This window comes from Dendrobates tinctorius, unplaced genomic scaffold (assembly GCF_039654945.1).
Source record: "Dendrobates tinctorius isolate UK_male_01 unplaced genomic scaffold, ASM3965494v1 ptg000082l, whole genome shotgun sequence".
Lineage (NCBI taxonomy): Eukaryota > Metazoa > Chordata > Amphibia > Anura > Dendrobatidae > Dendrobates > Dendrobates tinctorius.
This window is the reverse complement of record NW_027361750.1, coordinates 20390704-20418403: the sequence shown is the minus strand read 5'-3', so window position 1 is coordinate 20418403 and position 27700 is coordinate 20390704. Positions and strand designations below refer to the sequence as shown.

At 43.3% G+C, this 27700-nt stretch overlaps 1 long non-coding RNA gene across 1 annotated transcript; it reads left to right on the top strand.

The window, feature by feature from the left end:
- Positions 1-2: 2 nt before the first annotated feature.
- LOC141096993 (uncharacterized) lies at positions 3-27639 on the top strand. Its single transcript, XR_012233822.1, has 2 exons — positions 3-313; positions 26705-27639. It is a non-coding gene; the product is annotated as an uncharacterized lncRNA (long non-coding RNA).
- The last annotated feature ends 61 nt before the right edge of the window (positions 27640-27700 follow it).

The window sequence follows — 27700 nt, the reverse complement described above, 5'->3', positions numbered from 1 at the left end:
AGAAGCTGAGTGATGAGAACGGTCACCTGATTGGCTGGAAGTTCCCGTAGCGCCCATATTCGTGAATAACAAATAGCTTAGGATTGGTTGCCGAGCTACTTCCTCATTAGATCCGAGCGCTGTGATTGGTTGTCTGGAGCAGATGCCGGTGTTTACGGAAGAACAAATCTGCGGCTGTGGCCGCCTGACCACGTGACCAGACAGGTTATGCAGTCAGTCACAATGGCTGACACGTTATGGAGTGACCCTACTTCTCCTTTTATGTATTTTCTGGGTGATGATTCTGGATAGCGGAAACATTTCTATGTGTAAGGTACAAACTGGCAGCTTCTAATGTGTTTTATACAATTTTTATTTAAAAGGGGCTTTCCAAGGTTAGATTTTTGTCATTCCTTAGGGATTCAACATGTCAAATTAAGTGAATCTGCATACACACTCTCACTCTCCAAAGAATGTTAGAACCCCCTTCTCATTGCAGGATTCACTAAATCATCTCAGTCAGATGTCTGTCCAGCCTCTGTTTGAAGACTTCCATTGAAGGAGAACTCACTACCCCCTCGTGGCAGCATGTTCTACTCATTGATCACCCTCACTGTCAAAAAGTTTTTTCCAGTTTCTAATTTGGTATTGTCTCCCTTTCTGTTTCATTCCTTTGCTTCTCATGTTTCCATGTGCAGATGATAACAGGGATGATCCCTCTACACTGTGTCATCCCTTCCGATATCTGTAGACAGCTATTGAGTCTCATTCTTTTTTGCAAGCTAAACGTTCCCAGATCCTTTAACCGTTCCTCGTAGGACATACATTGTAGTCAGCTCACCAATCTATGTTCCAGTTTTTCAATGTCTTTTTCAAAATATGGTGCCCAGAACTGGACACAGTATTCCGGATGACACCTGACCAAGGAGGAGTACATATACAGTACATAGTGCACACATGCATGCAACCATATAAACATACTACACAAACATGCACATAGTGCACACATACAGGTGCTTCTCACAAAATTAGAATATCATCAGAAAGTTTATTTATTTCTTTTTCTTCAATACAAAAAATGAAACAAATATTACAAACAGAGTGATCTATTTCAAGTGTTTATTTCTGTTAATGCTGATGGTTATGGCTTACAGCCAATGAAAACCCTAAAGTCATTATCTCAGTAAATTAGAATAATTACAAAAAACACCTGCAAAGGCTTCCTAAGTGTTTAAAAAGGTCCCTTAGGCTGGTTTCACATTAGCGCATTTTCAGCGCGCGCACGGCCGGGGGTAGCTCCGCCCCCGAGCCGGCTCTCTGCCCGGCGTGCCCGCCCCTTGCCTGTAGCGCCGCCTCCTAGCGGACAGCGGCGCCTGCGATCGGCGCACCCTATCTTTAGCATAGGGTGCGCCGATCGTGCGCAGGTCGTGCGCTAGTTGCGCTTTGACCTGCGCTGCGCACTTTTGACGGTGCGCCGTGCGCGCCAAAATCCAACTTTTCGGATTTTGGCGCGCACGGCGCACCGTCATAAGTGCGCAGCGCAGGTCAAAGCGCAACTAGCGCACGACCTGCGCACGATCGGCGCACCCTATGCTAAAGATAGGGTGCGCCGATCGCAGGCGCCGCCGTCCGCTAGGAGGCGGCGCTACAGGCAAGGGGCGGGCACGCCGGGCAGAGAGCCGGATCGGGGGCGGAGCTACCCCCGGCCGTGCGTGCGCATAAAATGCGCTAATGTGAAACCGGCCTTAGTCTGTTTCAGTAGGCTCCACAATCATGGGGAAGATTGCTGACTTGACAGCAGTCATTGACACACTCCACAAGGAGGGTAAGTCATAAAAGGTCACTGCTAAAGAAGCTGGCTGTTCACAGAGTGCTGTATCCAAGCATATTAATGGAAAGTTGAGTGGAAGGGAAAAGTGTGGTAGAAAAAAGTGCACAAAGAACCGGAATAACCACAGCATTGAAAGGATTGTTAAGAGAAGGCCATTCAAAAATTTTGGGGAGATTCACAAGGAGTGGACTGCTACTGGAGTCATTGCTTCAAGTGCCACCACACACAGGTATCCAGGATATCAGCAACAAGTGTCGCATTCCTTGTGTCAAGCCACTCATGACCAATGGACAACACAAGAAGTGTCTTACCTGGGCCAAGGAGAAAAAGAACTGGACTGTTGCTCAGTGGTCCAAGTTGTTGTTTTCAGATGAAAGTAAATTTTGCATTTCATTTGGAAATCAAGGTCCCAGAGTCTGGAGGAAGAGTGGAGAGGCCACAATCCAAGCTGCTTGAGGTTTATTGTGAAGTTTCCACAATCCGTGATGTTTTTGGGAGCCATGTCATCTACTGGTGTAGGTCCACTGTGTTTTATCAAGACCAAAGTCAGCGCAGCCGTCTACCAGGAAATTTTAGAACACTCATGCTTCCCTCTGCCGAAAAGATTTTTGGAGATGGAAATTTCATTCTCCAGCAGGACTTGGCACCTGTCCACACTGCCAAAAGTACCAATACCTGGTTTAAAAAAATAACAGTATCACTGTGCTTGATTGGCACCAAACTCGCCTGACCTTAACCCCATAGAGAATCTAAGGGATATTGTCAAGAGGAAGATGAGAGACACCAGACCCAACAATGCAGACGAGCTGAAGGCTGTTATCAAAGCAACCTGGGCTTCCATAACACCTCAGCAGTGCCACAGGCTGATCGCCTCCATTCCACGCCGCATTGATGCAGTAATTGATGCAAAAGGAGCCCCGACCAAGTATTCAGTGCATTTACTGAACATACATTTCAGTAACCCAACATTTCGGGTTTTAAAGGGAATCTCTCACCCCATTTTTGGCCTATAAAATGCGGCCACAGCCATCAGGGACCTCTCTGACCTTTCCCGGCGCTTGCGCACTGCAGTACTTTACTCTGTCCTCAACAGGGCAGATAAAGCATGCCTGCGCAGGAGCCGCGGCAGAAGTAAGGAGGAGGACGGCTTCTCTAGAAGATGGGAGGCGCGCGGCACCCCCCCCCCTGGTGAGTATAATCTAACTTGTTTTTCACAGCATCAATTGTTTTCTCGACTGAAAGATTAAATGCAATTGAAAGCAGTGGATCTGGTTTTCAACATGTTTCTGTGCAAGCCATTAGCTTGATAATCGGGTTGGAGAATGATGAATCTCAATTCCGGGGAGGGGCAGTCAAATGGCACATTAGGAAGACCGACACCCCCCGTTTGCTGCGCTAAAGGCAAATGCCTCCCGTGTCTGTCCCTATATACACCCCTGCCAAAAGAAAAATATCTTCTATTAGCACCCATGAAGTAATGGTACAACCCACAAAGTAATAATGCTCCCAAAGTACTAATAACCAATTTTCGGCTTCACATCAATAATGCACCCATACATGTATACAACCCTCATAGTAAGGGATTAAACACGTAGCGTTTTGGATGCATTTTTGTTTTTTGTATAAAAAAAAAAGCAGCATCTTACAGTAACTCTCCTAGAAGGTTTAATAGATGAGTATGACTTTTTGTTTTATTATCCTTTTTGCGTTAACCCATTTTTTTTTTTTTTTTTTAAATCCTTCATAACCTCTTAAATGAAGGGGTATGATCTATACCTTTCTATATTCCTACAGTGCTTTCTTTCTTTGAAAAAGAATATTTAGTAATTTTACGTTGCCACCTTGTGTTCATAAGAGAAATAACAAATGCTGGTCACATTCCAAAAAAATATTTGAACATTCTGTGTAATGTGAAATCAGTATAGATAAGACATCAAACAAGGCAATTTCTTCTTTGCGGGTGAAGCATCATTATCAAATTGTGGGCTGATGCTCATTTGTGAGAAAAATGTATGAGTGCAAACCTGTAAAAAATCGGATTGCACTCTGACCAATGTTAATCTATAAATTACAGCTCATCTGCATTTTTTTTTATCAGCTCAGATCGGGCTGATAAAAAAAAATTGCAGCATGCTGCGATTCTCACCGTATCTCGGATGAGGCTCGTCAGTGCAAGTCGATGGGTGCGATAAAAAAAAAAATCGCACGGCACTCAGACCATGAGAGTGCTGTCCAATTTTTATACACCCATGTCCTTGAAAACGTGACAATTCATCTGCCGTGTACAGTAAAATCACAGCGTGACAAGTCAGACTAGAATATATAGAATAGATATGCAGTTGAAACCAGAAGTTTACATACACTCCCTGACAGAAGTTATGTCGCTTATCCATGTTATGTAAATAAAAGCTTATAACTTGACGTTAAAGGGAATCTGTCACCTTTTTTTTTTTCCCCCTATTAGCTGCCGGCATAGACATCGGGGGCTTATCTACAGCATTCTGTACTGCTGTAGATAAGCCTCCGATGTAACCTGAAAGAAGAAAAACACGTTATATTATACTCACCGAGGTGGGCGGTCTGGTCCGATGGGTGTTGCGGTCCGGTCCGGCGCCTCCCTTCTTTATGCGATGACATCCTCTTCTCCCGTCCTGAAATGGGTCTGGCGCAGGCGCATTGCTCTGTCCTGTTGAGGGCAGAGCAGAATTCTGCAGTGCGCAGGCGCCAGACCTCTCCCGACGCCTGCGCACTGCAGGACTCTGCTCTGCCCTCAACAGGGCAGAGCAGTGCGCCTGCGCCGGATCCATTACAGGACAGGAGAAGAGGACGTCATCGCATGAAGAAGGGAGGCGCCGGACGGGACTGCGACACCCATCGGACCGGACCGCCCACCTCAGTGAGTTTAATATAACGTGTTTTTCTTCTCTTTCAGGTTACATCGGAGGCTTATCTACAGCAATACAGAATGCTGTAGATAAGCCCCCGATGTCTATGCCGGCAGCTGAAAGGCCAAAAAAGGGGTGACAGATTCCCTTTAAATTCATCCATTGCTTGTATAAATTATTCTTTTTAAAGCTGAAACCCTCCGAAATGTGGTTTAGGTTAAGAAAATAAATTAGAATCAATGCAGAAATATTGATCACTTAATGGACACAGAATGGTCAGATTTTGGTAAGACAAAAGTTTTGTCGCCCACAGAAAGTAATGTGATATTCAAACAAATAATTAACTTAAAATGCAAATATATGTTGCATAACATTGGTGAATGAAGTTGTGGTGCTATTAGAGTCATATTTAATATTTTGTGTGACTTCCATGAGATTGAAGGACTGCATCCATGCGGTTCAACAATGATTTATACAATGTATTAATGAAGTGATCAGGAATAGGAAAGAATGCAGTCTTACATGCCTCCCAGAGTTCATCTAGATTCTTTGGTTTTGTCTTCCAAGCTTCCTCTTTCATCCTACCCCCAAACATGCTCAATGATGTTCATGTCTGGTGACTGGGCTGGCCAGTCCTTGAGCACCTTGATCTTTTTTGCCTGGAGGAACTTTGTTGTGGAGATGGATGTATGAGATGGAGCACCATCCTGCTGCAGAATTTTACCCTTTTTATGATTTGGAATAAAAAGGTAGCTAATACTTCTTGATATTTTAGGCTATTGATATTGCCTTACACCTTGCAAATGTTTCACACCCCATACTGAATGTAACCCGAGACCATAATCTTTCCACCACCAATTTTAACTGTTTTCTTGGTGTATTTTGGATCCATACGGGTTCCAGTAGGTATCCTGCAGTATTTGCGGCGGCTGTGGTGTAATTCTACTGAAGATTCATCAGAGAAATCCACTTTCTGCCACTTTTTCCAGCCTTTAGCAGGCTGTGGGACTTTGCAAATGCCACACAGTTTTTTGCCTTTTGTTTAGTGCTGGCTTCTGGGCATTGATTTGACCACGGAGGCCATTTCGAGACAGAATCCTACAAACTGTTCTAGTTGACACAGGGACTTGAGGTGACCAGGCCTGTCGGGCTCTGCCGCACTGGAAGAGGGGCTTGCTTTGATTTTCTAACCAACAAACGTTCCTCCTGAGCAGTTGTCTTCTGGGGTCTGACGGACCTGGGCTTGTCAAACACATCTATCTCCTGTCTCTTTGAATCTTTTTTTTAATTCTTTGTACTTGATGCTGAGACACATTAAAGGTGCCAGCCACCTCTGCAGTGGATCTGGTCTTCAGCCTCTTGATAATCCAGGCTTTGGTCGCAGGGTGGATTTTTGGCATGTTGTCAGAGCTCACGTTGCAGCTCAAGTGAAGGTCTGGGGTGCTGGGTTTCTGTTAGGGCTGGCGGATCGCACCAAATTATAAAATAGTAGTAGGTGCGTTCACAGCCCGGGGTCCACCGTGCAGAGGTGGTACACTGCTGCTAGATAATGGCAGAAGAATTAAGTGGTGTGAAAAGTCACACGTGAGTTACGTCACCCAAAGTGAACAAGAGCAAACTCTGTTAATTCACAGAGCCGCATGACCGCTGAAAATAGATGCCAGAGCCTGTTTAGCTCACAGAGCCCAGCCAAAAGAGCGCACAGTGTACGGCCACAGAACTCTACCCCAAGGACACGGGGTTAGAGTCCCTCTAGGCTCACTGAGCGCGCGGCGTCACTGCCGCGAACGCCGCTATAGACGCTGGCTAAGGAGTGTGGAGCACGTGCACTGAGGCGTGCCGAGTCACTGGTGAGGATTAATGTCTGACTCAAACCCTGACATACCTACGCCTAAGCCTGGACGCTAGCAGGCTAGGCTGCACAACACATGCGTACCAAGGGTAGGGGTTTCTTAATGAGTCATTCACCAGAGACATTCATACGTGCATACATCACTCCTCATAGTCTGAAAATACAGTCTATGCTAGCGCATGGCTGAGCGGCCATGCGAGCCTTTTATAGCCGCGAGCGTCCGGGACCTTCCTGGCTTCTCAGATGGGCCAATCCGAACACGAGCAGGACCTGAGCACGTGACCTTCGATCTCCAATGGAAGATCACGGGCATGCTCAGTGGCCCGACATGGGGACTTAGTCCCTGCAGAATCTCGCTGCTGAGCAGCATGTATTGTCATAGCTGTGCCAGAGGTGGCAGCAGCAAGCAAACCCATGGAGCTTGTCTGGGCAGAGCGCCGGGACCGACGAGTTTGCTGAGCAACCTCCTCTGCGGCTGGAGAGGAATTGGAGACCGCCGGAAGCAAGGCTCCGGGATTCCTGCTGTGCAGCGACAGGAACCCGACGCCTAACAGTTTCTTTTTATACACACCCATTAATTAACCGATCATTTACAGAGCACAGGTGAGGATGTAAACTAGGATTGGGTGCATTATATGACCAAGCGACAAAACTTTTGTCTTGCCAAAATCTGACCATTCTGTGTCCATTAAATGATCAATATTTCTGCATTGATGTCAATTTATTTTCTTAACCTAAACCACAGTTCGGAGGGTTTCAGCTTTCAAAAGGATAATTTATACAACCAATGGATGAATTTAACGTCAGGTTATAAGCTTTTATTTACATAACTTCTGTCAGGGAGTGTACACTATATAAAAAGACACATATGCATGTTTTTCTCAGTATCTGACATGAAATCAGAATGAATCTTTCCCAGTTTAGGTCAATTAGGATTACCATAATTCTTAATATTAGCCAAATGCCAGAATAATGAGAGAGAATGTTTTAAGGCATTTTTGTTACTTACTGCAAAGTGAAAAGGGGATAGGGGGAAGAGGGTAATACACTTGAAGCTTCCTAAGCTATATACTTAGCCTTTACTAAGTATACATGTGAAGATCAAGGATGTGACCAATAGCATACCAAAGCTCCTCAGTTCCAAGGATGTACACCCATTTCTTCTGCTATATATTGGCACCAATGACACGACAAAGAAGGACCTACCGACAATCTGCAAGGACTTTGAAGAGTTGGGGAAGAAAGAAAAGGAACTGGATGCAGAGATAGTTTTTTTTTTTCTTCTATCCTTGGTGTAGACGGGAATGGCATGAAAACCTCAAAAAGAGGAAAAACTCCTCCAAAAAATTCAGGAAAAAAACAGACAGACCTAAATGCATCTGCACTAATACAGGGTGCAGCGGACCCAAGTAAAATGGCAGCTGCACAGTTGCAATAGTACCAAGTGAGTCAGCCAGCCTACAATCAGGGATTGGCCGTGTGGCACACCAGTGCAGAAAAAATAATCCGCATGTGGCAGTGTTCACACAGGGAATGCAGGGCTATCCTTGGAGTAGACGGGAATGGCACCAGGAGATGGATCAGGATCCTTGATTAGAACAACTGGCTAAGACAATGGTGCAGACAACAAGGATTTGGATTCCTGGACCATGGTGTGAATTACCTGTACAACGGACTCCAGAGACAGACTACACCTCAACAAACCTGGGAAACACACATTCGCCAGAAGACTCGCTACACTCATCAGGAGGGCAAGAAGAGGGGACGGGAAGAACAACATTAGACTCAAACATACAGCCAGAAAATATACTGATAAAGGATATGAGGTGCGGCAAAGAAGACCCCAAACAACATACTCGGAAGGGAGGTAAGAAAATTTCTAAAACAATCCACAGAGAGGAGATTGGAACAAAACAAAATCCTCTAAACTGCATGCTCGCAAATGCTGGAAGCCTGACAAACAAGATGGAAGAACTAGAAGCAGAAATATCTACAGGTAACTATGACATAGTGGGAATAATCGAGATATGGTTAGATGAAAGCTATGACTGGGCAGTTAACTTACAGGGCTACAGTCTGTTTAGAAAGGATCGTAAAATTCGTAGAGGAGTAGGGGTTTGTCTTTATGTAAAGTCTTGTCTAAAGTCCACTTTAACCCCTTACCTACAATGGATGTAATATTCCGTCCATGTGACCCTGGACCTAATTACCATGGACGGAATAGTACGTCACAGCGATCAGCGGCGCCCCCACGTGGTGAGCGCCACTGATCGCGGCCGGGTGTCAGCTGATTATCACAGCTGACACCCGGCACAATGTGTCAGGGGCGGTCACAGACCGCCCCCGACACGTTAACCCCTTGCACACCGCGATCAAACACGATCGCGGCGGGGACCTCCGGGGACCTGCAGGAAGCTGGCTTCCTCAGTGCCTGCAAAGCTGATCTGTCACAGTGATCTGTGATGTGACAGATCAGCAATCTGTCACAGGACAGTGATGTCCCACTTGGGACATTGTAATAAAGTTAAAAAAAAAAGAAAAAAAAAGTGTAAAAATAATTTTAAAAAAAATCGCTAAATTAAAAAAAAAAAAAATATTCCCCAATAAATTCATTTTTTGGAAATAAAAAAAACCAAAACAATAAAAGTACACATATTTGGTATCGCCGCGTCCGTAACGACCCGCCCTATAAAACTGTCCCAATAGTTAACCCCTTAAGCGAACCCCTTAAAAAATAAAAATAAAAAACGAAGCAAAAAATAATGATTTATTATCATACCGCCGATCAAAAAGACGCATATAAATACCGTTGGTACCGCTGAAAACTTCATCTTGTCCCGCAAAAAACGAGCCGCCTTACAGCATCATCAGCGAAAAAATAAAAAAGTTATAGCTCGCAGAATAAAGTGATGCAAAAATAATTATTTTTTATATAAAATTGTTTTCATTGTATAAAACCGACAAAACATAAAAAAACGACTTAAATGAGGTATCACTGTAACCGTACTGACCCGAAGAATAAAACCGCCTTATAAATTTTACCGCACCCGGAACGGCGTAAACGCACCACCCAAAAGAAATTCATGAAACGCTGGTTTTTGTAAATTCTGCGTCCCAAAAAACAAAATAAAAAGCGATGAAAAAATGTCACGTGCCCGAAAATGGTAACAATAAAAACGTCAACTCGTCCCGCAAAAAATAAGACCTCACATGACTCGGTGGGTCAAAATATGGAAAAATTATAGCTCTCAATATGTGGTGATGCAAAAACTATTTTTATAATAAAAAGTGTCTTTTAGAGTGTGACAGCTGCCAAACATAAAAACCGCCGTAAATAGTAAATCAAACCCTCCGTTATCACCCCCTTAGTTAGGGAAAAATAATAAAATTAAAAGAAAATGTATTTATTTCCATTTTCCCGCTAGGGCTAGGGTTAGGGCTAGGGTTAGGATTAGGGCTAGGACTAGGGTTAGGGGTGTGTTGGGGTTAGGGTTGGAGTTAGAATTAGGGGTTTCCACTGTTTCGGCACATCAGGTGCTCTCCAAATGCAACATGGCGTCTGATCTCAATTCCGGCCAATTCTGCGTTGAAAAAGTCAAATGGTGCTCCTTCCAAACTCTGCCATGTGCCCAAACAGTGTTTTACCCCCACGTATGGGGTATCAGCCTACTCAGGACAAATTGCAAAACAACTTTTGGGGTCCAATTTCTCCTGTTACCCTTAGGAAAATAAAAATTGGGGGCAAAAATATCGTTTTTGTGGAAAAAAATGATTTTTTTATTTTCACGCCCGGGCGTTTATAAACTTCTGTGAAGCACTTGGGGGTTCAAAGTGCTCACCACACATCTAAATAAGTTCCTTAGGGGGTCTAGTTTCCAAAATGGGGTCACTTGTGGGGTGTTTAAACTGTTTAGGTACATCAGGGGCTCTCCAAAAGCAACATGACACCCGCAGACCATTCCATCAAAGTCTGCATTCCAAAGCGTCACTACTTCCCTTCCGAGCCCCGACATGTGCCCATACAGTAGTTTTCTCCCACATATGGGGTGTCAGCGTACTCAGGACAAATTGGACAACAACTTTTGGAGTCCAATTTCTCCTGTTACCCTTGGGAAAATAAAAAAGTTGGTGACTAAAAGATCATGTTTGTGGAAAAAATACGTTTTTTTTATTTTCACACCCAGGTATTATAAACTTCTGTGAAGCACTGGGGGGTTCAAAGTTCTCACCACACATCTAGATAAGTTCCTTGGGGGGTCTAGTTTCCAAAATGGTGTCATTTGTGGGGGGTTTACACTGTTTTGGTACATCAGGGGCTTTCCAAACGCGACATGGTGTCCGATCTCAATTCCAGCCAAAAACGTCAAATGGCGCTGCTTCCCTTCTGAGCTCTGCCATGGGCCCAAATAGTGGTTTACCCCCACATGTGGGGTATCAGCGTACTCAGGACAAATTGCACAATAACTTTTAGGGTCCTGTTACCCTTGGTAAAATAAAAATTGGGGGTGAAAAGATCATTTTTGTGGAAAAAATATGATTTTTTAATTGTACCGCTGTACGTTATAAACTTCTGTGAAGCCCTTGTGGGTTCAAAATTCTCACCACATATCTAGATAAGTTCCTTGGAGGGTCTAGTTTCCAAAATGGGGTCACTTGTGGGGGGTTTCCACTGTTTAGGCACATCAGGGGCTCTCCAAATGCGACATGGCGTCCGATCTGAATTCCAGCCACTTTTGCATTGAAAAAGTCAAACGGCGCTCCTTCCCTTCTGAGCTCTGCCATGCGTCGAAACAGTGATTCCCCCCCACATATCGGGTATCAGCGTACTCAAGACAAATTGCACAATAACTTTTGCAGTCAAATTTCTCCTGTTACCCTTGGTAAAATAAAAAAATTTGAACCTGAAGTATTTTTTTTGTGAAAAAAAGTTAAATGTTAATTTTTTTTTTTTTAAATATTCAAAAAATTCCTGTGACGCACCTGAAGGGTTAATAAACTTCTTGAATGTGGTTTTGAGCACCTTGAGGGGTGCAGTTTTTAGAATGGTGTCACTTTTGGGTATTTTCTATCATATACACCCCGCAAAGTGGCTTCAAATGTGATGTGGTCCATAAAAATAAAATAGTGTTGCAAAAATAAGAAATCGCTGGTCAATTTTTAACCCTTATAACTTCCTAACAAAAAAAAATTTTGGTTCCAAAATTGTGCTGATGTAAAGTAAACATGTGGGAAATGTTACTTATCAAGTTTTTTGTGTGCCGTATCTCTGTGATTTAAGGGCATAAAAATTGAAATTTGGAATATTGTGAAATTTTAAAAATTTTCGCCAAATTTCCGTTTTTTTTCACAAATAAACGCAAGTTATTTGAATGAAATTTTACCACTAACATGAAGTACAATATGTCACGAGAAAACAATGTCAGAATCACCGGGATCCATGGAAGCATTTCAGAGTTATTACCTCATAAAGGGACAGTGGTCAGAATTGTAAAAATTGGCCCGGGAGTTAACGTGCAAACCACCCTTGGTAGTGAAGGTTTTAAGGGAAGATATTAGCGAGGGGAATGAGGATGTCGAGTCCATATGGGTCGAAATACATGGAGTGAAGAGTAATAACAAAATTCTCATTGGGGTCTGTTACAAACCCCCAAATATAACAGAAATCATGGAAAGTTTACTACTAAGGCAGATAGATGAAGCTGCAACCCATAATGAGGTCCTTGTTATGGGGGACTTTAACTACCCGGATATTAACTGGGAAACAGAGCCCTGCGAAATCCATAAAGGCAGCAGGTTTCTGCTAATAACCAAGGAATATTATCTTTCACAATTGGTGCAGATTCCAACCAGAGGAGCAGCACTTTTAGACCTTATACTATCTAACAGACCTGACAGAATAACAAATCTGCAGGTTGTTGGGCATCTAGGAAATAACGACCACAATATTGTACAGTTTCACTTGTCTTTCGCTAAAGGGACTTGTCTGGCAGCCACAAAAACACTGAACTTTAGGAAGGCAAAGTTTGACCAGCTTAGGCTGGTTTCACATTTGCGTTTTTTAGCGCTGGAAAAAAACGCATACCTGCGCATGCGTTTTTTCCCCTATATTTAACATGGGTGCGCATACCTGCGCACTGGCATGCGCATGTATGCGATTTTCATGCGCTGCGTTTTTTTGGGGTGTGCGTTGGTATTTTCCAGACGCAGCATGTTGCATTTTTTGGCCCTGCAAAAAAGCGCATGCGCACATATGCGCACGTTTTGCGCTAAAAATGGCCATTATAGCCTATGGGTGCGCATATGTGCGCATTGGCATGCTTATGTATGCGTTTTTTTGCACAAGCGTTTTTTTTTTTTAACCATGGAATTTAGGGGTTTGGGTTAGAGTTAGGGTTAGTTAAAGGGGGTTAGGGTTAGGGTCAGGGTCAGGGTTAGGGTTGGGGTTAGGGTCAGGGTTAGGGTTAAGTATGGTTTGGTTAAGGGTTAGGGTCAGGGTTAGGGTCAGGGTTAGGGTTAAGTATGGTTTGGTTAAGGGTTAGGGTCAGGCTTAGGGTCAGGGTTAGGGTTAGTTAGGGTTTAGGGTTTGGGTTAGGGTTAAGGGTTTGGGTTAGGGTTAAGGGTTAGGGTTAGTTAGGGTTAGGGTTAGTTAGGGTTAGGGTCAGGGTTAGGGTTAGGGTTAGTTAGGGTTTAGGGTTTGGGTTAGGGTTAAGTATGGTTTGGTTAAGGGTTAGGGTCAGGGTTAGGGTTAGTTAGGGTTAGGGTTAGTTAGGGTTAGGGTTAGGGTCAGGGTTAGGGTTAGGGTTAGTAAAGTCATGGTTTGGGTTAGTGTGAGGGGCCACCTAATGTTGGAAAAAAACGCAAACGCGGTAAAAACGCATACAAACGCATAAAAACGCTGCGTTTTTTTCATGCATGCTCATAAAAATGCTTGAAAAAAACGCAGCAGTTGTATGCTTTTGTATGCGTTTTTTTAATGCGTTTTTTTGCGGGAAAAACGCGCTGCAAAAAAAAGCAAGTGTGAAACTAGCCTTAGGGATGCCCTTAACCTGGTTGACTGGGACAATGTCCTCAGAAATAAGAATACAGATAATAAATGGGAAATGTTTAAGAACATCCTAATTAGGCACTGTAAGCGGTTTATACCTTGTGGGAATAAAAGGCAAGAAATAGGAAAAACCAAGTGTGGCTAAACAAAGAAGTAAGAGGGGCAATTACCAGTAAAAAGAAAGCATTTAAACTACTAAAGCAGGATGGCACCGTTGAAGCTCTAAGGCTGGAGTCACACACAACCATTAAAAAATCGGTCCGATTTTAACGGTACGAAATCGCACAAAGGTTTCTTGTCCAGAGATCTGTCTGTCATCCCATTTTCCGGCGATGAACCGATTTTATTCGCATCTAAGCATCAAATTGACATCCAATGCCTGATGCTCTTTCCTGTTGACCTGGAGAAGTCTTGCGATTTAATCGCAAGTCACACGTGTGGTGCGTTTTCAATGCGATTTTTAATCGCATCCATAGACTTGCATTGGCGAATCTGATCCGAAAATCAGTGACAATCGCAGCATGCTGCGATTGTCTCGGTCCGAGGAACGGATCCGATAAAAAAACGCATGATAGGAGCATCACCATAGAATAACATTGGGACGAATGCAATGCGATTTTTTTTTTTTTTTTTCCCGCATTGCATTCGTCCGATTTAATCACTAGTGTGACTCCGGCCTAAAAAAAATATAGGGAGAAAAATACTTTATCTACAAAACTAAATAAAGCTGCCAAAAAGAAAATAGAGAAGCACATTCCTAAGGCTACTTTCACACATCCGTATTCCGGCGGCGTGCGGCGAAAAGCCGGAGTGCCGGAAGCGGCCCAGAACGGATGCATCAGAGAGAGATGCGTCTGAAGTTCCGGCGCTCTGTTATGGGCATGATAAGTCGCACTGAGGATGAAACGAAGTCGCGCAGTGCTGAACGGGGTAAGGAGAGAGAGAGATCCGGGCATGTGCAGAGGGAAAATGCCGGAAAGCGGTGGCCGGATCAGGCGAAAGACTGATCCGGCGGCCGGAAGTCCTCATTCGCTTTCATTGTGACACAGTGCCGGGAGCGCCGCATCCATGCTTGTCCGGCTTTTTACGCTGGACAAAAAAACGTTACAGCATGCGTTCTGTCCGGCAGCCGGACACCATGTTTTCGCCGGATCCAGCAAAAAACGGAACAAACGCTGGCACATGCGGCGCGATCAGGCGCATGTTATGATCTATGAGAAAAAAACGCATCCGGCGGTAAAAAAAACGGATCCGTTTTAACACACACATGCCGGATCTCGCCTGACGGCGAAAACCGGATGTGTGAAAGAGGCCTAAGGAGAGTAAAACTAATCCCAAACTGTTCTTCAACTACATCAATAGTAAAAGAATCATAAGTGAAAGTGTAGGCTCCTTAAAATATTGTGAGGAAAGAATGGTTGTAGATGATGAGGAAAAAGCTAATATATTAAACACCTTCTTCTCCACGGTATTCATGGTGGAAAATTAAATACTAGGTGAAATGCCAAGAGACAAAGAAAACCCTATATTAAGGGTCACCAATCTAACTCAAGAAGATGTGCGAAACTGGCTAAATATGATTAAAATAGATATATCTCTGGGACCGGATGGCATACACCCACAAGTACTAAGAGAACTAAGTAATGTAATTGACACGCCATTATTTCTTATATTTAGGGACTCTCAGGGATGTTATTCTGGATTATCTCAATGAAAATAACTGTTTAGCTCCATATCAGCATGTGTTTATGAGGAATCGCTCCTGTCAAACCAATCTAATCAGATTTTATGAAGATGTAAGCTATAGACTGGCCCAAGGTGAGTCATTGGACGTGGTATATCTTGATTTTTCCAAAGCGTTTGATACCATGCCACACAAGAGGTTGGTACACAAAATGAGAATGCTGGGTCTGGGGGAAAATGTGTGTAAATGGGTAAGTAACTGGCTTAGTGATAGAAAGCAGAGGGTGGTTATAAATGGTATATTCTCTAACTGGGTCGCTGTGACCAGTGGGGTACCACAGGGTCGGTGTTGGGACCTATTCTCTTCAACATATTTATTAACAATCTGGTAGAAGGTTTACACAGTAAAATATCGATATTTGCAGATGATACAAAACTATGTAAAGCAGTCAATACAAGAAAAGATAGTATTCTGCAACAGATGGATCTGGATAAGTTGGAAACTTGGGCCGAAAGGTGGAAGATGAGAATTAACAATGATAAATGTAAGGTTATACACATGGGAAGAAGGAATCAATATCACCATTACATACTGAAGGGGAAACAACTGGGTAAATCTGACATGGAGAAGTACTTGGGGATCCTAGTTAATGATAAACTTACCTGGGGCAGCCAGTGCCAGGCAGCGGCTGCCAAGGCAAATGGGATCATGGGGTGCATTAAAAGAGGTCTGGATACACATGATGAGAGCATTACACTGTCTCTGTACAAATCACTGGTTAGACCGCACATGGAGTACTGTGTACAGTTTTGGGCACTGGTGCTCAGGAAGGATACTAGAAGGAACTAGAGCGAGTACAAAGAAGTGCAACAAAATTAATAAAGGGGATGGGGTAACTACAATACCCAGAGAGATTAGCAAAATTAGGATTATTTAGTAAAAAAAAATGACTGATGGGCGATCTAATAACTATGTATCTATATATATATATATATATATAATCGTCTTATCATGTCTGTCTATAACCGAAATCGCGGGTCGCTGACTGGTCGCGGCCGCCAGGCCCCCACCAGGCCGCAACCATCAGCGACAGGCGCAGCTGTTTGTAATGGTAAGCTGCGCCTGCCTCTGATTGGTCGCAGTTGGGTGCTGCGCTCAATCGGGCGCAGGCCTTAATCTGTAAAAAAGAGAATTAAAATTAAAAAAAGGTTATTCTCACCTTCTGACGGCCTCCTGTCTTTCCACGCGCCCGGCCTCGCGTTCCCAGTAATGCTTTGCATCTTAGACCGCTGATGACGTCACTCTCACGAGAGCGAGAAAGAAGACCGACGTCACTCTCACGAGAGCGAGAAAGAAGACTGATGTCATCAGCGGTCTAAGCCGCAAAGCATTACTGGGAATGCGAGGCCGGGCACGTGGAAAGAAGACAGGAGGCCGTCGGAAGGTGAGAATAACTTTTTAAAATTTTTTTAATAATATTTTTTTTACATGCTAGAGGGTCGTGACGCTGATTGGTCGTGGCTACACGGAAAGGGGGGTGAGGGGACCATGCATACCAGGATTAGGGGGTGAGGGGACCATGCATACCAGGATTGGGGGGTGAGGGGACCATGCCTACCAGGATTGGGGGGTGAGGGGACCATGATTACAAGGAAAGGGGGGTGAGAGGACCATGCATACCAGGAAAAGGGGGTGATGGTGAGCATACATACCAGGATTGGGGGGTGAGGGGACCATGCATACCAGGATTGGGGGGTGAGGGGACCATGCATACCAGGAAAGGGGGGTGAGGGGACCATGCATACCAGGATTGGGGGGTGAGGGGACCATGCATACCAGGAAAGGGGGGTGATGGTGAGCATACATACCAGGAATGGGGGGTGAGGGGACCATGCATACCAGGACTGGGGGGTGAGGGGACCATGCATACCCCGAAAGGGGGGAAGAGGACCATGCATACCAGGATTGGGGGGTGAGGGGACCATGCATATCAGGAAAGAGGGTGAGGGGACCATGCATATCAGGAAAGGGGGGTGAGGGGACCATGCATACCAGGATTGGGGGGTGAGGGGACCATGCATACCATGAAAGGGGGGTGATGGTGAGCATACATACCAGGAATGGGGGGTGAGGGGATCATGCATACCAGGACTGGGGGGTGAGGGGACCATGCATACCCCGAAAGGGGGGAAGAGGACCATGCATACCAGGATTGGGGGGTGAGGGGACCATGCATATCAGGAAAGAGGGTGAGGGGACCATGCATAACAGGATAGGGGGGTGAGGAGACCATGCATACCAGGAAAGGGGGTGAGGATACCATGCATACCAGGATTGGGGGTGAGGGGACCATGCATACCACGAAAGGGGGATGATGGTGAGTATACATACCAGGATTGGGGTGTGAGAGGACCATGCATACCAGGAAAGGGAGGTGAGGGGACCATGCATACCAAGAAAGGGGGGTGAGGGGACCATGCATACCCCAAAAGGGGAGTAAGAGAACCATGCATACCAGGAAAGAGAGGTGAGAGGACCAAGCATGCCAGGATTGGGGGGTGAGAGGACCATGCATTCCAGGATTGGGGGGTGAAAGGACCATGCATACCAGAATAGGGGGTTGAGGGGTAGCATGCATATCAGGATTGGGGGTGAGAGAACCATACATATCAGGCTTTGGGGTGAGAGAACCATACATATCAGGATTTGGGGGTGCATTATTGCATTATTATTAAATCTTCAAAAATAAACTGCATACATATTCTAGAATACCCGATGCATTAGAATCGGGCCACCATCTAGTAAGTACTAGCTGAAGAGCCTGGCGCTGCCCGGGCATAGTAACTGTGGTTAGTTATAGCAAATTAAAATTATCCTCCATCCCATAGTCCTGTGCCCATATACCCATCATACATATCCACGATCCCATAGGCCCGTGCCCATATACCCATCATACATATCCTCCATCCCATATTCGAGTGCCCATATACCCATCAGACATCCTCCATCAAGTATATAAGGGGACAATACAAATATCTCTCCGAAGATCTGTTTATACCAAGGAAGGTGACGGTCACAAGGGGCATTCTCTGCGTCTGGAGGAGAGAAGCTTTTTCCACCAACATAGAAGAGGATTCTTTATGGTTAGGGCAGTAAGAATCTGGAATTCCTTGCCTGAGGAGGTGATGATGGCGAACTCAGTCGAGGGGTTCAAGAGAGGCCTGGATGTCTTCCTGGAGTGTAACAATATTGTATCTAACAGTTATTAGGTTCTTTAGAAGGACGTAGATCTGGGGATTTATTCTTACGGAATATAGGCTGAACTGGAAGGACAAATGTCTTTTTTTCGGCCTTGCTACTGTAATTATGTTACTGGTTACTAAAATGGGAGACCCACCAAAAAAATTATGTAGGGTCCCCTATAATTAATAACCAGCAAAGGCTAAGTAGACAGTTGCGGGCTGATATTAATTGCCTAGGAAGTAGCCATGGATCTTGGCCCCATCCAAGACTAAACACAGCAGCTCTCAGCCGCCCTAGAAATGGCGCATTCCTAAGAAGCACTAAATCTGGCACTTAGCCTTGCTCTTCTCACTTGCCCTGATGCGGTGGCAAGTGGGGTGAAAGTTGGGGGGTTGATGTCACTTTGTATTGTCAGGTGACATCAAGCCCAGGGGTTAGTTGATGCCTCTTCATTACTAACCCCTGGACTTGATGTGACATGACAATACAAATGTGACATGAACCTCAATACTATCACACGACTTTCCACCGCACCAGGACAAGTGAGAAGAGCAAGGCTAAATGCCAGATTTGGAGCATCTTATGAATGCGCCATTTCTGGTGGGGCTGAAAGCTGATATTTTTAGTCTGGCACAAGGCCAATATCCGTGGCTCCATCCTAGGCTATTAATATCAGCATGCAATTGTCTGCCTAGCCTTTGCTGGTTATTAATTATAGGGGGACCCTAGGTCATTTTTTGGGTGGTCCTCATTTTAATAACCAGTAAAGGCTAAGTATACATCTTAGGAAGCTCCATGGGTATTACCCACTTCCCAGACTATAAACATCAGCCCCCAGCTGTGAGCTTTCCTTCCACTGGTTAATAAAATGTCAGGGGATCACACGTTTTTTTTCATGCTTTGGCATGAACCACTTGGACAGAGGAAAAAAAAATCAGATGTGAACTATGTCATAGACTTTCACAGGTATGACTGCTGTTACTGAAAAACTGAAAAATGAATGTCTTAACAAGGGTGAGCATTAGGCCATATGACAGTATGTGGGCACGCATGGCACTCTGTGGGCATAGCATGGCACACTGTAAGGTGCTATTATAGGAACATTGCTTGTCACTATTATTGGCAGTAATATTGGGAAAACTGGAGTAATAGCCACAAGAAAGATCCAAACACAATTATATTTTAACACATCGTTATTTGCTTCTGGTACCACAGTGCCTAAAATACATTTGTATAGTCTGTGAAAATTAGAGCAGAATTTAGTACGTTGGAATAGACTTTGGGACTTTCATATTATTTGGATTGTTTCTGTTCTTTTAGGTACATTAGGTCTTAGAAATTGATAATATAGAGTGGGATTGGTTATTTGGACGATATATTCAGTAACATTAGGATGACTAGAATTAACATTTTATAACTTTATGCCAGTATTACTAATTAAAAAAGAATTATTCTTCGTTGCTAGTTGTCATGTGTTAGGGCTTCTGATTGATGAAAAAAACGCTTCCAATCTATCCATCTTTCCTTTCATATTTATCTTAGGATTCCTACAAGTAATGCTGAATTATTACAATACTTGATCAATAGTTTTTTCTCTGTTGCCTTTTTCTCAAAGAAGACATCAGTTATGACCCCGACTTTTTCCTGCCCAGCTATAGAAGATGTCAGGTAAACAGCTCAATTGTTTTTTCCTTTGTTTGTGATCCTCTAATGCAAAAAAAAAATCACGATCCAATTCCTATATAGTTTAACACAACTGCAGTTATTTCAAGTATGACATCACTAAAGTAAATTAATTTATAGCATGTTGGATGTTTTATTTTTGGTATCAAATATTCATGGCATGCAAATTGAGCCGTTTATACTTTGTGTCGGTACTTTGGCGATCAACAGAAAAGAAATCTCATTTAGGCTTTGCAGAGAATTTGAGGTGATATTCCTAGAACCCAATCTGTGCAGAATCACAATGACTGTACTCATTATGAGTTTTTTATGAGTTTTCCACTAGTCAGGTCAAAATAGCAACAATATTACTGGGGAGAGAACAGCATTTCGAAGAAAGGGCAACAGTTCAACCTGTTTTGCTTCTTATGCGCATAAGAGTTTGTAGATTTTTTTCCTAATATTCAGAAAGTGAGCTTAAAAAGGTCGCCCATGAGTTATAAAAAAACGGCATAACAACAAAAATAAAAAAATAAAAAATCAGACCACTCTGGTGGTTCCCTCTGGTCTAGCAATGCTGACAGCTGTTGACCATAACTGTCTTTAGTGGTCACTTACCGGTTGGAGGAATTGTCCGGGAAGGACCCCATACAATTTTTTTTCAGTTCACTTCTAGTGACCACTAATTGTTCTTACAAACACCAGCCAGTGGAGATGAAAAAATCACGCATGCAACTAGTTTTGTGGGTATGACCTGAAATCCTCCATTATATAGGAGAATAAAGTGGAAGAACATAATACAGCGATTCCAATTACTTGACTGTGCTCAAGTGTTAGCCTTCAATCAAAAGAAAAAGTTATGAAGACATCTCATTATCTATTTATGGTCTTGGATAGGGTTAATCAGTTGGTAAAGCCTCTTTCACACTTCCGTTTTTGACCATCAGTCAAAATCCGCCAGTTTTTGAAAAAAAACGGATCCGCCATTTTTTTTTTTTTGGCAGATCCGTTTTTTTCCCCATTGAGTTGCATTACCGGCGGATCTTGACGGATGGCCATCCGTTGGATCCGTTTTTTTGCGGAACCGCCAAAATGTTTGCGTCCGCCGGCATGCCTGGACGGACCCTGCAACGTTTTTTTTTGCTGTAGGATCCGCATTTTACAGTGCACATGCCCGGAGAAAGGAAGTCAGCCGGCAATTTAACCCTGAAATCCCTTCTGGCGGTGGGAAAAAAAAATTCTCTCGCTCTCCGCTTTCCGCCATTTTGGCGGATTTTAACTGATGACAAAAAACTGAAGTGTGAAACAGGCCTAATATGGTTGGAAACCTAGAGATAAAACAAATATCCAATTTCTTAGACTTGAAACATGTAAACATCTAGAACTTTCTCACATAGACGTGTAGACTGAAAACCAAGATCAGCAAGATATCAAAATGATACAGACCGAGCCTTGAGATTAACCAATAGTACACATTATATAATTATACTAAGGTTCATGGTCTGTAAAGACCTTTGTGAGGAACGATTATACTGTATGACATATCATTCAGTACAACAATTACTTTTTAATTTACCTTTCTCTTGGTTCATACTAGAGCTACCACAAATGCAAGACACCATCTATTTCTGTCAACTCTTTTTACTCTTTTACTGGGATGACCAATGGGTCCCCGGGCAGCCAAGTTTCTGTCATTCAGCAGTGAGCTCACACATGACAAGCCTCTCTACCTGTCCATGGTGTATAGATGGATTATCAGATGCCTGCATCATCATATTTACTCCCTCCTGGGATTTATGATCCTCACTCTTCTTTTTTTTCTTCATAATGGACTTAAAGGGATTTTTCTGTGTGTGGAATACCTGTAACCCCATGCACATTTTTTAAAATGTGCTTTACTCACTTTCCCTCCACTGCTCCTGATGTGAGTTATTGTCTGCAGTGCTGACATAACATTACCTCCACTGCAGCCAATACCTGAACTTAGTGGCTGTCAGCAGCCCATGTCGTCTACTCAGGCACATCTGCTGAGCTTAGTTATTGGCTACTGTACTGTCAATGTGACGTCAGCTTGCAGACAGCAACTGACAAAAGAAGCACTAAAAAGGTTACCTCCAGGCACAGGAGTCGACTGATCAGAGATTACTACTCCCATCAACCTACACCTGCTTTTGCTGATAACAGCAAGAGTGGGGCGCCTCTAAGGTGATGCCTGTGCTATAAATAAAATAAAAAATTATGTGGGGTCTCGAATAATAGAGGGGTCCTTTACCTTTTTTTGACAACCAAGCTAAAGCAAACAGCTGAGGGTTGGTATTATCAGACTGGTAAAGGGCCATGGATATTTCCCCCAGCCTAAAAATAGCAGCCCTCAGCTGCCCCAGAAAAGACACCTATTAGATGCGCCAATTCTGGCACCTTGCCCGGCTTTTCCCACTTGCCCAGGTGTGATGGCAAGTGGGGTAATGGTTGTGAGATTGATGTCAGCTGTTTTATGGCAGCTGACATCAAGCCCACATGACTGCACTTTTTTATTTTTATTTCAAATAAAGGAGTCTGTTTTTCTTTCAAATAAAGGACTTTATTCTTGCTGTGTCTTTTTTACAATGTAACTTTCTGTTTGTGGCACATTTAGTATATGGGAGGGGGAACATTTTTCAAGATGGGTGGTGACCATGGTGGCCATTTTATAAATGCTCCACCCAGGTGTATCCATATAAATGGCCCACCCTGTAGTAATGGGGTGTCTAAAGAAACGCGCAATTGCAGACATAGGCTTCCTGCGCTCACACAGGTCTGTGAAGCCGAACGAACTCACCCAGTGGTCAGAACTGTCAGCACCATCAGCTGTGCATTCTACTCTGATTGTCCAGAAGGAAGTAATTGTCAAATTACTACCTCATTAGGGGAAACCATTTCATACCCTGTCCTGTATTTTCCATTTTTGGTGATATATATAAAAAAATAGAAATATAAAGAATCCTCAAAATCTGCTCTTTAAAGGGAATCTGTCACCCTTTTTTTGGCCTATTAGCTGCCGGCATAGACATCGGGGCTTATCTACAGCATTCTGTAATGCTGTAGATAAGCCCCCTGATGTAACCTGAAAGAGAAGAAAAACACGTTATATTATACTCACCGAGGTGGGCTGTCCGGTCCGATGGGTGTTGCGGTCCGGTCCGGCGCCTCCCTTCATGTGAGGACGCCCTCTTCTCCCGTCCTGAAATGGCGCAGGCGCATTGCTCTGCCCTGTTGAGGGCAGAGCAGAATTCTGCAGTGCGCAGGCGCCGGACCTCTCCCGACGCCTGCGCACTGCAGGACTCTGCGCCGGACCGCAACACCCATCCACCTCTCTAAAGGTCAGACAGGTCCGGCGCCTGCGTACTGCAGTACTTTACTCTGCCCTCAACAGGGCAGATAAAGTACACCTGCGCAGGAGCCGCGGTAGAAGTAAGAAGGAGGACATCATCACTAGAAGATGGGAGGCGCAGGACCGCGACACCAATCGGAGCGGACCGGACTCCACGGGTGAGTATAATGTAACTCATTTTTCTTATATTTCAGGTTACATCGAGGGCTTATCTACAGCATTACAGAATGTTTTAGACAAGCCCCTGATGGCGGTGACCGCAGCTTAAAGGGCAAAAATGAGGTCACAGATTCCCTTTAAGTGGAGCCATGAAGCCTCTTGTCAGTGTGGACACTTGGATCCCGGACGTTACCACAGCAGGCTATCAGGCACAGGGCACAATGAGGACTCAGATATCTGGCAAACAACAATCAAACTGCCAATGCAGGGCAAGCTGGAAGCCACAGAAACAGGCGAACAGAAGCAGGAAGATGGCAGGCCAGAAGCAGATTAAAAAAAAAAAAGTAGGTAATGCGAATAGTCTCCAATAACAGTTCAGAATCGTCACAGCAGGGAGTGGCTAAAATGGTAGCAGGTGCAGGTATTGCAAACAGACTTCAATAATAGTCCAATGAGCATTCAGCACGGTATTAGATAAGCTGCTGGAATGATGAATTGGCAGAAGTCTTGAGGAGTTAACAGGAACTGAGAACTTGAATTAAGTCAGAGTTCAAACACAAGTCTAAAGGACACAGTTCTGGTTTAACGTTCAGACCCATGGGTGTGTCCAAATGGGCCTTAAAAGGTCTAGGGAAATGTCATGAAGGCACTCCATACCACTTATAAAACCCGATGTGTAGCACAGCAGAGATCAGTGGCCATAGGGGAAGGAAGCGGCTGCCTGTCAAACAGCTAGCCAATTTATTATGGAACACGATTAGACATGCATGTGTTTCTCACAAAATTAGAATATCAAAAAGTTATTTTTTTTTCAGTTCTGCAATACAAAAAGTGAGAGTATAAATGCACATTCCAAAATAAAATATTGTAAAAAAATTGTATACCAATCTAAATAAGAGGCACTGAAAACATTACTCTCTAATCCAATAACTAAAGATGTTCATGATTGTACAGTACATAACAGTTTTTAGTTCACATGTTCTGCAATTTACTATTGTTATTCTGTCCATCCTTAAAACCTTGATGAAATTCTTGTGAGCTAATCTTGTGAATGTGCTCGACAAAAGGGTGTTTTGTCAGGCTGTTTTTCAGTAACCTTATCTTTCATGTTCTTACATTCATGTGATGATCTTTTCTTCTATCTGCATATTCTGTAAAATAATGTACCTGGCTTTATTAGCAATTTTAAACACGTTTGCTAACTTTAGATATTTTCTGTTCAGATTATCAAAACTAAAACACAGTCATAATAAAGTCTATACAATACATCATGAAGAACATATCATTACAACACTTAAGTACGGCATAAACACCAGGTAGAGAGGCATGGAATCGCTCCATTTCCTCGTTCATGAAACTTCATCTCGTACCGACAGACCTTAAAAATTCTTATCACTCAAGTCATTAATAATCACAAATGAATGTATATATCATACATCCTTCACAAGAACATGAGCTCACAAAATATTACCCATTGTACTTGCTAAGACAAACATCTCAATTGTCATAAGAATTCTCACACTTTTTTCCCTTCAGTTCATAGAGGACATCACCATATTTCCCAATTAACAGATTCCTTTCTATCAGACTAACCACTAATCACATTTTAGCACCGTTCTAAAAGTATAAAACATTATTTGGCTGGATTGACAGTGATCATTATACAGTCCATCATACTGAAGGTCACAATCGATTATAATCTACTTTTTCACTTACTCAGACTATCTTTACATTCAGCAATCCTTCTTTAAGCATTCCTACTCTGCTAACTCATACCAAGGTTCCTGAGAGCCCTCAAAGCCTTCTGCTTTGAGATCAACTTTCTGAAATTGCTTTTACTTGCATTGAAACCAGTTACACTCAGCAACACGATTCAGGTTGAAGAAACCAGCAAAATAATCTTCTAACCCAGGTCGCTTTATATTCCATCACAGCAGACCACACCCAGACCTGTGTCCGCAAACAATAAGGTGCAGACAATACAAAGTTGTCCATGCCTGTTGGTCCCTCAGAACAACAGAGTGGTCTTTATTCGGGCTGGATGTGTCATGGAGACAAAAAGCTAGTGTGAAGACGACACAAAAACATCGTCTGAAGACAAAGGGGGCCCCTCAAAAGATGATAATGGACAACACACCACTACTCCATCACAAACACACCAACAGGAATGAAGTTTTTGGGGACAGAATGAGCGCAGAGCAATTGGTTTTAGGACACAGATAGAAAAGAACATTATATGGCCCCATTACAGTCCAATAGTTCTGTTCTTTTGCACTTTCCCTTTTTCATTCCCTCCAGTCTTTGTCTGTCCAATCAGCGACATCACTTTCCGGGTTTTCTGAGGCAAATGTTGAAGTAATGCTTCTTAATTTGGATTGTGCAGGCAAAACCCCACACACATTTCTTCAGTTCCCTCCCAATGGTTCCTAATTATTCTTGTAAATACTAGTCACTGGATATGACAAAATTACACAGCCAACTAGTTGTGTAGTTATGGCGAAGTCTGAAGCAAAATAGCAAGCCCCATTTTTATAGGAAAATAAAGTGGTAAAGCATAATACAGTGACTCCATTTACTCGCTTGTACTCAGTGGGGCCTCTAATCATAGTAAACAAAATAAGTTATGTAGACATATCGTTGCTAGGGATGAGTGAGCGTGCTCAGTGATATTCGGATATCACTCACTGGTGCTGAAGCTGAACCATCAGACTAAGAACCCTTGCAAGGGATAATCCTTTGCTTTCCTGTTTATATGACATACATTCTACATTTAGTCTAGGGAGGGAGAAAAAGTTGTATCAGCTGGGAGAGTGGCTGAATACAGTCTGCATTAAATATATAGCAGCGGCAGTTTTTTTTTGTATGTGTGAAAAAATTTAATATATTATGATCCCACAAGTATTACGTGCTTTGTGGCACATTTTGGTGTTATATTACACTCAAAAAAAGTGTTTAAATTTTTCTGTGGATTAAATTATTTCGTTTAACCATCAGGCAGTGGAGACTGAACACTTGACTTGAAGGCTGCAAGAGCTGACAATTGGAACCAGGGTCACGTTCCTCAAATTGAGGTTGTCAAAATTGTTTGTATGCAGTGGGTGTTATCCAAGAAGGAAAGGAGAATGAACACTTCTTGAGGAATGAATAAACCTGGGAGAGGCTCCTCGATGCGGCTCGAGATGGGAATACTGCCATCCCCGAGAGACCTATTGTCCTTGGGGTTCCCCAACTACTCTTTGGGAACAGATGATGGTGCAGATGACACAGGGGTCTGTTGCTCCTTTCTGTATGTTGGGGGTTCTGACACTATCGGAATACGAATCACTTACAGCTTGGGCTCCAGGAAGCAGGTGAGGGCAGTCCCCCGAGCCTCCCGAGGAAGGAGAAGAAGCAGACAACTGAACAGGATTACTGTATTACCCTCCTTATTATTTTTTTCTGGCTTTGTACTTTTTGCACAGCCTTTTTGAGTGTAGGAGTATAGCAACTACACTTTAAAATTGTTTGAGTGATGCCTGCCTGTTGCCTTTCAGGGATCTATGGATGACCATCTTTATAATTATAATTTTTTCCTGGCATTGTACCTTCTGCAAAGCCTTTGTGAGTGTAGAAGTAGAGCAACTACAGTTTAAAAATATTTGAATGTGGCCCACCAGTCATTGCCTTTTAGGGGTATATGAATGACTCTCCTTTTAAGTTTTCCATTGCTTTGTACTTTCTGCAAAGCCTTTATGAGTCAAGGAGTAAAGCAACTACACTTTAAAAATATTTGAATGAGGTCCGCCAGTTGTTGCCTTCCAGGGATCTTTGGATGACCCTCCTTATAATGTTTTCCTACCTTTGCACTGTCTGCAAAGACTTTATGAGTGTAGAAGTATATCAACTACACTTTCAAAATATTTAAATTAAATAAATTTTTCTGGATTCAATTAGTCATCCATACAGTTGAACACAGTTATTGTTACATTATGGTGGTATGTAAAACTACAA